We start from the raw sequence: 12,721 nt of genomic DNA, 5'->3' as shown, positions 1-12,721 counted from the left end.
CTCCGCTAAGTACCTGTGTGCATCTCATTTGATCCTCAGGAGGATTCGCTGAGTTGATCTGCTGTTGCCTCTATTTTATCATAAAAGGACACTTTGGCAATGGTAAGCCTCTTTCCCAAGATAATACCTAGCAGGTGTTAGAGGTGCAATCCAAAGTCCATGTTTGTAACTGCTCTACTGGCCTGCTTTCTTGGTTAGGGGAATAGAAGTAGACTTACTTTGAAGGAGAAAGGCCCATAGCGCTAATGGACAGGAGGAGGAGGAGCAGGCTTCCCAGGAGCAGGCGTCATCGGGAGGGAGTGTGGGCACCTTCTGGGCTGGTGCGGTGAGCCAGGAAGCTGCCGGCACAACCTGCTCAATCAGCCAGACAGAAGGGAGGGCTAGAGCCAAGGACCGGGTGGAGCCCGGGGAAGCAGCGGTGCCGGGCACTGAACAAGGACAGACGGCACTCTACATGTTGAAAACCCACGCCATCTTTCACGTTCCATCTCTGGCCACACTCGCCATTTGGACTCCCTTCAGAGAGTTCAATTCAGCTAACTTTACCGAGTGCCTCTCTGTGTGGAGCACTGTCCTAAGCATAACAGAATTATATAAAAAAATTTCAAATGGGACTTCCATATTGGACAGGAAAACAGAAATATATGGGACTTCAGTGCAGAAAGAAATATAATACATTAGATAACAGGTGTACAAAAGATTTGGCAAGTTTGGAAGGAGACACATTAAGTTCACTGGGAGGACCTGTGGGGAGGGAGGGGGACTCTAGCTGAGACGCAGAGAGTGTCTGGGACTCGGCAGCCACAAGGAAGAGAAGGCCATCCAGGCAGAGGGGAGCTCGGACAGCGGCCTAGCCTTAGTGGGCTGAAGGCCACGTTTGGGAAATGGAGAGTGGATAGTTGTGACTGAAGGCAACATAGAGAGGCCTAAATTAAGAACTGAACAGAAAGAGAAGGGCCGGATGTGCAGGGCTTTGGACATCAGGGTGACGAGTTGTCTCAATCAGCAGCAGACTGTCCACAAGCTGAAATCAGGGTAGGACCAAGAGCCTAAAATGGCTCTAAATGAAAGATTCCTATCGACACAGTTATGAGGCCAAGATTACTCCTGGGTGCACGGCCACCACAGAGGTACAGGGTGAGCCTCCTGGCCATCCTGCTGCCCTCAGGACATGGTCAGGCCCTCCTCCCACTGCTCATTGGAGGACCTGCCAGCAGTCAGCCCATGGCTGGACCTAACCCCCACTCTGACAGACAGAATGTGACTCTGAGTGGCCAACTCGAAGGAGACGCACACTGCTGGCCTGAACAGCTGCTCATGTCCCTACCTCCATGCCTAGTGCCACCCAGACGTTCTCGGTCGCGGTCCTTCTTTCAGTAATGAGGCGTTTCCTTCACACTCATTGTTCCCTGCTATGAATTTCCTCCCCTGGACCATATGGACCACCTCCAACCTTCTATATATTAAGTACAGTTATACCTGCTCTGCCTCCCGGGACATTGTAGTTTTTACTTCCAGCCACACTCATCTCTGAGGAACAGCAATAGCAATTGTTTTCTGGTGCCTGTGTCTCCACCAGAGAATTAAGAATACCCTTGAGAAGGTTGCTAGGACGAAACTCTGACAGTAGGGAGCAATTTGACAGAGTTTAGAATCTTGAGGAATTCCGTTCAGGTTCCAAAAGTGGGAAAATCTGGGCAGCACGGAGAAGGCACCAGAGGAGAGGCAGTACCAGGCGAGAGACCCGACAAGATTCAGCCGCCTCCCAGAGCTCTGGGAGTTCCTGCACCTGAGGTGGTGATACAGTTTGGATATTTGCCCCTCCAAATTTCATGCTGAAATGTGATCCCCAAAGTTAAAGGTGGGGCCTAATGGGGGGTTGGGTCCTGAGACCAGATGTCCTTCCCCCGTAAGGAGTTCTCCCTTTCTCATTCACAGGAGAGCTAGTCCTTTAAAAGAGCCTGGCCCCCCTCCTTGCTTGCCTCCTCCCTCTCCCACTAGGCGACAAGCCCCTCCTCCTTTGCTTTCACCCCTCGGCCTCCAGGAAGCTCCCTGAGACCCTGACCAGATGCAGACACTGGTGCTAATGCTTGTTGTTCCTCCCACAGAACCATGAGCCTCATAAATCCCTTTTCTTTATAAATGACCCAGCCTCAGGTATTTCTTTATAGCAACTCAAAATGGATGGAGAACGGTGGCGACATGAGCTGTGAGAGCTGTGTGACAAGGAAACTGACCAGCCACACCTCCCAGGAGGTCACAGAGAATGACCCGAGATGAGAGTCAAACATGGTTTGTCGGGGGTACAGGAGGAAGCACCAGGCCATCCCCCAAAGTGCAGGGCATCCCTTGTACAAAGAGGCGCTTCACATATGGGGGCAATGTCAGAGATGCTTAGCCACCACTCTCAGGGGTCATGTGGGAACAACCCCAGGACAGCAAAACTGAGATCAGACAGCCAGAGGAGCCTCTCCAGGGCCTGATGAGTCTCAGCCCCTCAGTAAATACCCATGGCATCAATGAATGGTGTCTTGAGGCTCCTGACATGTGAACTTCCTCCCCAGGAGTCTGTCAGATTTACGCTCCTTATTCTTCCTCTCCCCTCCCCTGCCATTCATTGCCTGAGGGAAGCACAGGAGGGCCTGCCTGGTGGAATGCTGGGGCACAAGGTGAACCCCAGTCAAGGGCCAAAGACTCAGACTTATAGGCTGGACAATTAGACCATTCCCTTGGACTGACCTTGAGCATCAGTTCTTTACGGTAAAAACAGGCAACATGCTGATTGGCCCTAACTATAATAAATGGCTTTTTCAGCAGGCAAATTCCCCGAAAGTCTTTAGAACTTCCTCATTTGGTCCCAATTCTCAGGGTACCAGTAACCACTGGGCACCTGTGACCTGAAAAGCTCCCACGTCATCCTTCCTTCTGTCTTCATCTCCTCCAGTGGCTGTAATGAATTACCACAAACCCGGAGGCTTAAACAGTAGGCATCTGCTCTTCATGGTTCTGGAAGTGAAAGAAGTCACCAAAACCAAGGTGTCAGCAGGGCCACGCTCCCTCTGCAGGTTCTTGGGAGGAATCTTTCCTTTTACCTCCCAGGTTCTGGTTGCCTGGCCTTTCTGGGCTGCCGCCAGCCTAACTCTCCCAGCCTCCCTGTCCACATGCCCTTCTCCTCTGCGTGACTCTACTTTCCTCTTTCTATAAGGACCCACTCTAAACCCAGGGTGATTCCACCTCAAGATCCTTAAGTAATTACCTCTGCAAAGGCCCTATTTCCAAACAAGGCCACATTCTGATGTTTGTAGTGGATGTGAACCTTGGGGGGTCACAGCCCAACCCACTATGCCACCTCAAGGGCATTGCTCATTGCAATTGCGATAAAATCTAAACTTATTCACTACCTTTGGACATAAGTCTATATTTGTTCTGGCTACCAGGAATAATTGCTCAAAAAGGTAATGAAAAACCTCATAAGTATAAACCACCATGGAAATTTCTACAGTGCAGTCTTTCTTTCATTATCTATCTTTAATAATACTTGATAAGAAAATTAAGTCACTCTGTGGAGGCTGAAAGGAGGGCGCAACGGCATTTAAATCCTTCAGTCCTTGGGAACACCCAAGCTTCTTTGCCAGGTAACCCTGAGCCAAATAGCTAAAGCTTCCTGGGAATGAAATTAGTTCTTCAAAAGGGCTGCCGTAAAGGTGAGAGAGCTTTTCAGCACACGTGCCACAAGCCAACTCCATCCTCCACATGGGTCTATAAAAGTCTGCAGAGTTATGCATGGTAATGGAGAAGCCTAAAGCCATCAGGAGAGAGCCATTGTTCAACTCCATAGAAATGAAGTTTGTTGTTCCACATAAAACTATCAAAAACATATTTTCTTCATCCCTTATGTTATTGTCATAAAAATATGACTTTAATAAAGCTCTTTACCTCAGAGGCACAAAACGTAAAGCCAAAAAAATGAATTTGATTCCATAGAAATTAAAGTTTTTGTTTAACAAAAGATGCCAAGTTAACAGAGATGTGACAGATTTGGAATAGTTATTTGCAATGTCTCAAACTGACAACAGACTCTATTAATCAATGTGGAAAAGACAGGAACTCCCCAGTGGAGAACAGGAAAATAAAACAGATAATTTACAGAAGATGCAACATTTAAAGCTCAATTTATACAGAGAAATATTGGTAAATTAAAGCAATCGTGGGATATCACTTTATGCCCATTGGATGAGTAAAAGTAAAGAGCTGGATAATGCTGGGCTGGCAGAAATCCAGGGATGGAGGAGCCCTCCACACTGCTGGGGGGAAGGCGGACTGGGAAGTCGTTCTGGAGAGGGGCATGCTACAGTCAGTTAAAGTAACTATATGCTTTTGGACTTACGCCCTATTGATCCCACTCCTGGGTATTAAGTCCCCCGAAGTTGTCATACACATCTGTAAAGGGACAAGTACCAGGCTTGCCACAGCACCATTTCTGGAGCAGGAAATCAAAGCCACTCTGGGTCTCCAACACCATGGAGTAAATTGACCGTATATAATGGGTGCCCCGTGGTGGACTCTGCTTTAATTAAAGACCATCCTGGTAGATGCTCACTCAGATGTACAGTGGATCTGAGTGCTCAGAGAAAAAATAATATTAACAGGGAGGAGAAGATAAGTGACACAATTATAAGTTAAAAGTTAATGTCTCACAAAATATAACACATTTCACAAAATATAAAAGCAAACGGGCCACACAACATGATGCAGATGTGCACTTGGTTGCATATGAAAGACTGGATAGGAGAATGAAAAGGAGCAAACAACATTAAAAATGTCCTTGTTCTTACAGAAGGATGTAATACTGAGGACCTCGTAAGCTAAGAATTTTCACAAGGGAGCATTCTGAAAATCTAGTCAGAAAGGGCAATGAAATGGAAGGAAAAAGGGCAGTCTTGTTCCTTTTAATTCCACCATTTTCAGATTATTGACTATAACACAAATCAAGTCAAGACTGGTAAGCTTTGACATCCTTGGTGTTTCTGAAAATCAAAGCAGAGCCATTTCTTCCAATGTGCTCACTTACTCAAGCGTGATTATGTGTCCATTAGGAGTGGAACACTGTTCAGGTCTGGGGGGACAGTCCTGTGTAGGCTCCTACTGTGGGGAGCCTGTACACTGGCAGAGAAATCCAAGGACCGCCTGCCCTCTTCTACCCGAGGCTACTAGCCTGGGCCCTGCAACCTGTGCCCATGTAGAAGTCTGCGGAGTAAGTTATGCGAGCAGCTGTCCTTCTCCTTGCTCCTCCCAGCACAGTTCAATACTTAATATCTCCTACGAGGCTCTTGGAAATACTCTGAGGATCTCCTGATTTCTTAAACATAGCAGCATTTTCTTTCCAATGGTGCTGGAAAAACATGTGCTGGGATCCCAGAGAATGGGGAAGCTCCCCAACCAGCCCTTTGCTTTCTCCTTTCCCCAAACTCATCCTAGATTAAGAAACACATAGTTTGGAAAAGCAGATGTATGTCAGGATCAAGCAGAAGGGAAGAGCCTTTCTCTCCCTGCTGGATCCCACGGAAGAGGAGAAAGGGCAGAACAGTAGGGTGCCAGCCACCTTGAAGGCCGACAAGTCTGTGGGCAAACTCTTGCCTATTTGTTAGTTTAGGAAACTTCTAACTCCGGAAAGAAAATTTGATTTATGCTTAAATCAGTAAACTCTACTCTGCCAGCCCCATTTAATGGAGTTCATTATCTGTTGTTCAGTTCTATGTAGAACTCCTGTTCCTGTCGGGAAAAAGAAATTGAGTGTCGTAACTAGAATTGAGAGGTGAGTTAAGAAATATAGATATAAGCCTAAAGTGAAATATTGTATTGTGCTGGTCAGTAGTACATGAATTATTAAAGAGGTTAAAAATGAATATCCTATAGGCTAGAAAAAAAAAAAAGAACACACATAACATTAATTTAGAAATGGATCATTTAGGCCAAACTTAAAATTCTTCCTAATTGAGGAAATAAATAGAAAACTAGCTCTCTAATTTCAAGAATCCTGTCCTTGGTAAATTATGTCCCGTGAGTCTCCTAACATTTTCAATTATATATATTTTTTAATCTTGGTAGGAAACTGAAGGACTTGGGAGCACAGATGAAGCTCAGCTCTCGTCTCATTTTAAGTCATGGCTTTGGAAGAAAAAGATACCAATTGGAAATGAGGAGCTAACCTTGAAATACGGTTAAAGATGAGGATTTGGTCTTCTCAGCCTGACCTATGAGAACAAGGGTCTCAGGAACCTCTGTACTGAGAGGTCAGGAGGAGGGGAGAGAAAGAAGAAAGAGCCGCAGAAAAAAAGAGCTGAGCAAGAAGAGTCTGTCACCCCGGGTGTCAAGACATCTCAAGGGTAGGAAGTCAAGGGGGTAGACGGGAACCAGGGAATGAAAAGGAAGAAAATTACACTGAATTCAAGAGCCCACAGGTAACCTTAAGAGAGTAGCTTCTGCCGAGTAAGGTGCAAGAGCTAAAGGGACAAAGGATGATGTGCAGACCGGAAGCTGATCACAGATGACTGCTAAAGATCCCCGAGTGATGGTGTGTTCTTTGGAGCCTCTGATCGGAGACGCAGGGGAGTAAGAATCAATCTCCTGGGAGAGCACATTGAAGCAAACTGCCATGTCTGAGCAAGGGGAGCTTATCTCCTACACCTGCACACCTCTCAGAGGAGATGATGACAGTAGTAGGAGGAACTACCACTTACCAGCACTTGCTGTGGGGCAGGAACTGTGCTGCGTTACAATTATGATGTGCTCATTAATTCAATAAATATTTATTAAAGATCCCCATCTCCAGAGTATCCTAAATTCATCCACATTTTTCATCCCCACTGTGGCCACACAGGTCTAAATTCTCTCTTTTCTCATTCCAACCACTCCAAAAGCCTCCTTTGCCTCCACTCTGTCCTCATATTGTGTTATCTACAACAGCAGCCAAGATGTCTAAATCCAAGTTAGATCAAATCAGAGCCTGTCCAATGGCATCAATTTCATTTACAGAAAACCTGATCTTCTCCAAAGCCCTGTGTGCTCCACCCCCGCTTTCCTCTCCTGGCCCAGCTCCTACACATTCCCCCTTTTCTTCCCAACACTGTAAACATTCTGGCCTTCTTGTCATTTCTTGAACAAATGAAATTCATCCCTACAGGTAAAAAACAGAAATCAGGATAAATAAGCAGAGATAGCCCACACGCATGGTCCTAAGGAGTCAACAATCCAGAGTGATGTAGATTTTTTTGACTTTCAGTTACCTAAGTTGACAATGAATCATGATGAATAAGAAGCCAGGTCCTGACACTATATATTCAAGTTCAAATCTTGGTCCTACTGCTCACTGAACATCTGATGTTGATCATCTACTTAACCTCTCCAAGCCTGGTTTCCTCATTTATATAACAAGTCAAATAATAAAATCATCATCAAGAAAATCATAGGAGGTATCTACTATGTTACTGAGAATATCGAGTGAATGCAAGAAAAGCGCTTGGCATGTATGCCTTGCTGTAAATGCCAGCAATAATGTATTTAATTCTATTCAGCATGAAAAATCCATTCAATAAATATTTATTTGGCACAGTTCTAGGCTCTGTGCTAAGCTTTGGAAAATGATATTTGCCCTCATAGAGCTTATAATTTGTATTTCTAAAAACACAGAGGAATTTGTTAACATTATGTTCAAAATAAAAAGTAAGTTCATGATCAGTTCTCTGATACAGAATGATGTTATAATGTTCAGATATTGGAGAAAATGATGAACTCGGTTTTATTTATCAAGAAGCATATTTAATTTTCAAAGGGCAGAATATTGACTTAGAAGGTTACTTGAAGTTCAAGAGCCATTCATCCCTTGAAGACTACGACGTGACAGGTACAGTGCAGAGGTGACCAAGAAAAAAAGGGCTCTGCTTAAGGAGCTCGCAATCTAAGAAGGAAAATCTGAAATGGTAAATGGTTGCAAAACAACGTGTCCAGCCAGTGCTGTGACAGAGAAAACAGAAGGCAGCAGAGGAGCCCAGAAGAGGGATCTGGATCTGAATCTTGGAAGACACAAGAAAGGCTTCATCAGATGAGCCAGGAGAGTGAGTTATCAGCAGAGCAAACGTGACAAGAGTTTGACGTTGGTATCTGTGGATGATCTAATAGCAGCCAGTATGGTATAGGCATCAGCCAACACTAGTATGCAATAGCCAATACTGCACATCGGGTGTGAGCCACATGAGTGGAGTGGGTGGGCCCAGTGGGAAGAATCACCCTTAGCTGTTGGAGCTGTCCCAGAAAAGCTGCAAGACATCTAAAAGCAGAGATAAGTCCTCTCCACTATTTCCATCTGAACTCCTGACCCATGGAACCAGTGAGCATAATAAAACACTACTATTTTACACAATCAAGTTAGGGGTAGTTTGTTAAGTTTCAGTTATAGTCCCATTAGTAGTAGAGTTAGGTTCCATTCTTCTCACTTCCAAGGTAAAGTTCAAGTTGTAGAAGAGCCCATCACCCAGGGGGCATGCTGTTTTCATTTTGTAAAAGGAAGAATCCTGCAATTATAGTTGCAAATATTTTGAGTCTTATCAAAACTATACTGGCATAAACACAAACTTATAATGTACAATAATAGAAAAGGATATTAAAAAGAAAGTTTATGGTATTCTTCCGCTCATGATGGAGGGTTTTGTTTTTCCTCCACAATGGCCTTCTTTAATGAGTATAGGAAAGCATTCTAGTGACCCAAGCTCCTCTAAGTGACAATATTATCTACATCTAGTTGCTACCTAAAGGAGGGTCCAGGAGTAAAGTTCTTCATTGTCTCTTTGAAACAACTAAGAAGTTTCACATTTTGTGAGTTCAGTACAATCAAGAAAATGCCCAAAAAGATTGTGTTTATAGTTCTAGGATAGTTTATTTTCCCATAAAATGTTGGAAAATATTCTTAGTTCAATAATAACATAGCTTTCCACCTTGCTTATGCCTTGAAAAACTCAATTATGTCAATATCTGATGTGGTCTGGATTAGCTCTATGGTTACAGCTGAACTCAAAGTTCTAGTAGGTTCTGCAAGCAAAATCCAATTCTAAGGGTAGAGTCAAAGCTTTTATTTTCTACCTTATCACTTTTAAAAATATATCCCATGCTTGACTATTGGAAGATAAGTATTAAAAAAAAAAAAAAACAGTAAATACAGGCATTGAAATAACCACAGCCAATACCCCTGGTTCTAGGGTCTACTGATTAGGAAACTGGTCTCATTCAATTACCAAATAAAATACAAATATTGCATGGGGCGGGCTAATACTAAAAAATCTTGTTTCTTTGAAATTCTAATTTAACTATTCATCTTGCGTTTTTATTTCCTAGGTCCAGCAGCCCTATATATAATATTACCAGGAGGGCTGTCCTTCTTTTCATGAACCTCTCCAAGCTCTTCTGGGAATATCCAAGATTTGGCACTAGTACTATTACCATACAGCTATACTAGATGTTGAAATAAGTATAGGTATAAATCTATCTACGTACAATAATCTCTCCTGTTACCCAGCACCTCTGGGGATTGGTAGATTCCACATAAATGTAGTAGCTGGTTGCTTGAGAGTTACTATTAAAAATAGGCCTAAGTAATTCTATACCATATCATACTGCAAACTCTATATTAACTAGAGTTTCTCAGCCTTAGGCATCTGACAGCATTAAGCAGACATAAGTTACACACCTGGGGATAGGACAACAAGCTCGAGGGACAACGGGTCCCCGTAAGCCACATCACAGTTCTGTACATGCAGGTCAGTTACACACCCTGTTACTCAACCCCAGATCACTAGGGGCACAATAGCAGCATAGTACAGTGTATGTGGAGTGTGACCCACTAAGAATCCACTTACAGTCAGATAAACGTACCTGCACTGTGTAACCAAAATGCCCCACAAAAAGCACAGGGCAGTGTAATAGAGGTGCCAGCCAGTTCATACCCAATTGTGACCAGCCAGGAGAGCAGCAGAGGTCTTACCCATGGATGTTTCCAGGTGCTGAGGACACATGGGAGCCCTGGAGTGATCCCCCAAGCATGGGCTTACTGACAGCCCAGCACACCAAATTTAAACTCTGGTTGCTTGCAGGGAGTTGGGTAGCATCCCAGTTGCCTGAGTTCCGGATAATGGGGAGTTTACTATATAAACATTCAGCGTCTGAGTTTCATATAGACAGCGATATTTCCAGCATGTCCTTGGTGTTAAACTCTCCCTCACACTCACCCACACACATGCACACACAGGTAAAGAGTTTACATTCCTCTGATTTTCCCCTTCAACAAGACAGAGGAGATCTTATAAGCAGAAAGAAAAGCCTCTCCTGTACATCCCAGCATGAGGGCCCTCCCATGACCACCATGCAGTCTCCTCGAGGCTGGACTGCCATCGTCCACTCGCTGGACTGAGTCATTGTGTCATCAAACATCCCCACAAGTAGGACCATGCTTATTCTGAAATAAGGGAAATAATTTGCATTATTGGAAGACATCAAATCTCTCCCTACTATATAATTTTTCCCACACCATCTAGACAGCACCTCCAATCCACACTGGGTCATCTTTCCCCAGTTGGTCCACCAAAGGCCCAGCTGTGCTACATACACTCTTGTTGGAGTTAGAGCAGAAGGAAGGTTGAGAACCACTGCTTTAAGAGAAGCTGCTATGTGAACACAGCTCATCAAGAACTGCCACACTTCTGAGTCTGCCCAGAGGAAGCATGTGCACCACAATCATCCTTTCTAAGGGCTAATCTCGGCCATCACTGAACGTAATGGGAGGTCTACAAGGGGCCATTCCTGTCCAATGTGAGATAACTCTAAGGTAAAGGTTAGGAAACTTTTCTGTAAGTATCCAGATGATAAATATTTTACATTTTTAGTCACATGTTCTTTGTGGCAAGGCCTCAACTCTGCCATCTTAGCACTAAAGCAGACATTGGTGACACAGAAATGAACGGGGATTCTAATCCAACTTCAACCTCAAATCAGGTAGCAACTCAGGTCCGCTCTGCAGGGCTCAGGGACACCCCACGGACAGGCAGGAAGTTTCTCAGAACTGCACTGTGCTCTGAGGCTCTTCCTACCCAGATCTTCCCCTAGTCTCCCCTTGTACCTCTGTCAGACCTGGCTCTTCCTGCTCCCTCGGCTCACTCCTCCCTCTGGCCCCTTCGCACCTCATGGGCATTTCACCCACACATCTCATGCTGTGCTTGTATTTGCTTCCCCCCAAACACAACTAGTACTCCTCGTATTTATCTCAACAGGGATTGGCTACCAGCACATTTGTGTAAATAATGAATAAACTGACACAAGAAACAAAAATTGCTGCACTAGTTCCATTTAAGAGAAAAAAATTAGCTAAAAATAAAGTGATATATCACGTGTGGAGAGAGAAGAAACTCTGTGGAAACCAACTTGAGGGCAGGGGTGTGGGGGGCCTGTGGCACAAACCCACCTAATGGGTACGATGAGCACCGTTTGGACTCAAGCATTAGGAAAGCGATCCATGTAACCCAGAACATTTGTAGCCCCCTAATATTTGAAATTAAATAAATAAAAATAAAGGGATATACAGGGTGGACATAAAATTCGTGTGTCATTTACTATGTTAAACTGATTTTAATTGCACACGAACTCTATGTCCACCTGTATATCAGTTAAATATATATGATGGGAAAGAGGGAGAAAGTAAGATATAATGGAAATTACAAAGCACTAGCCTCGGAAGATCTCAGACAGGCTCTTGCTTTGCTATTTCATAGCCCTGTGGCCCTTATCTCCTTAAACTTATCATGCCACACTGCCCACCTCCTAGGATTGTTAAAAGAGAATCACTATCCTTCAAGGCCTGTTGCCTGCGTTTGTCACCATGTTTGAATTGCTGCACATCTTTCTAGCCTTAGCTGGATCCACAGCTTGTCATTGAGGAGTGGTAATGTTGGATTTTATAGGAAATATAAGATTAATCCATGTAAAGAGGTAACAAAGCCTACACCTATTTCAAAGACGTTTTCACAGCTGGTCACTATCCTCAGTTGGTGTATGATGACAATGGCGTGATCCCCTCACTGGCCATTTTATTTTGAACCTACCTTAAACAAGGTATCTCTCACCTATGTCAATAGCACTGCTTCCCAAAAGAACAAAAATCTGTCACCATTACAAGAATAAATACTCAAAATTCGTATCTTTCTTACACTGGACTAACGGCATCACCTTCTAAGGAGGTGCAGCCCTTCTACCTCCAGGCTCAGAGCACAGAGTCCAGACTGCAATGGATTGCTCTGAGTAACAATTACTACAAAGGAGGCAGGAGAGGCAGCTGAAAATCTCCTCCTCCTTGTATTTTATTAGAGAGGGAAGCACAGAGGACAACAACCAGAGCAGTTCTGTACCTGTGTGAGTTTCAAAAGCCAACACCGGGGTATTGGTGCAGGCTGTGTAAAGTATCTCATCTGTCAAGAGAATGAACTGAGAACAATAGACTGAAGGATTTAAAGGGCAAAAGGAATCACACAAGAAGAGAAAGGTTTCTAATCCAGCTCGGGCCCGCCAAACAACAATGATGGCCATAACCAAAAATAGCCGGGCGTTGTGGCGGGCGCCTGTGGTTCCAGCTACTTGGGAGGCTGAAGCAGGAGACTCACTTGAGCCCAGGAGTTGGAGGTTG

This window comes from Otolemur garnettii, unplaced genomic scaffold, assembly GCF_000181295.1.
Source record: "Otolemur garnettii isolate 467f Iridium unplaced genomic scaffold, OtoGar3 scaffold00043, whole genome shotgun sequence".
NCBI lineage: Eukaryota > Metazoa > Chordata > Mammalia > Primates > Galagidae > Otolemur > Otolemur garnettii.
Note: the sequence above shows the minus strand (reverse complement) of the source record.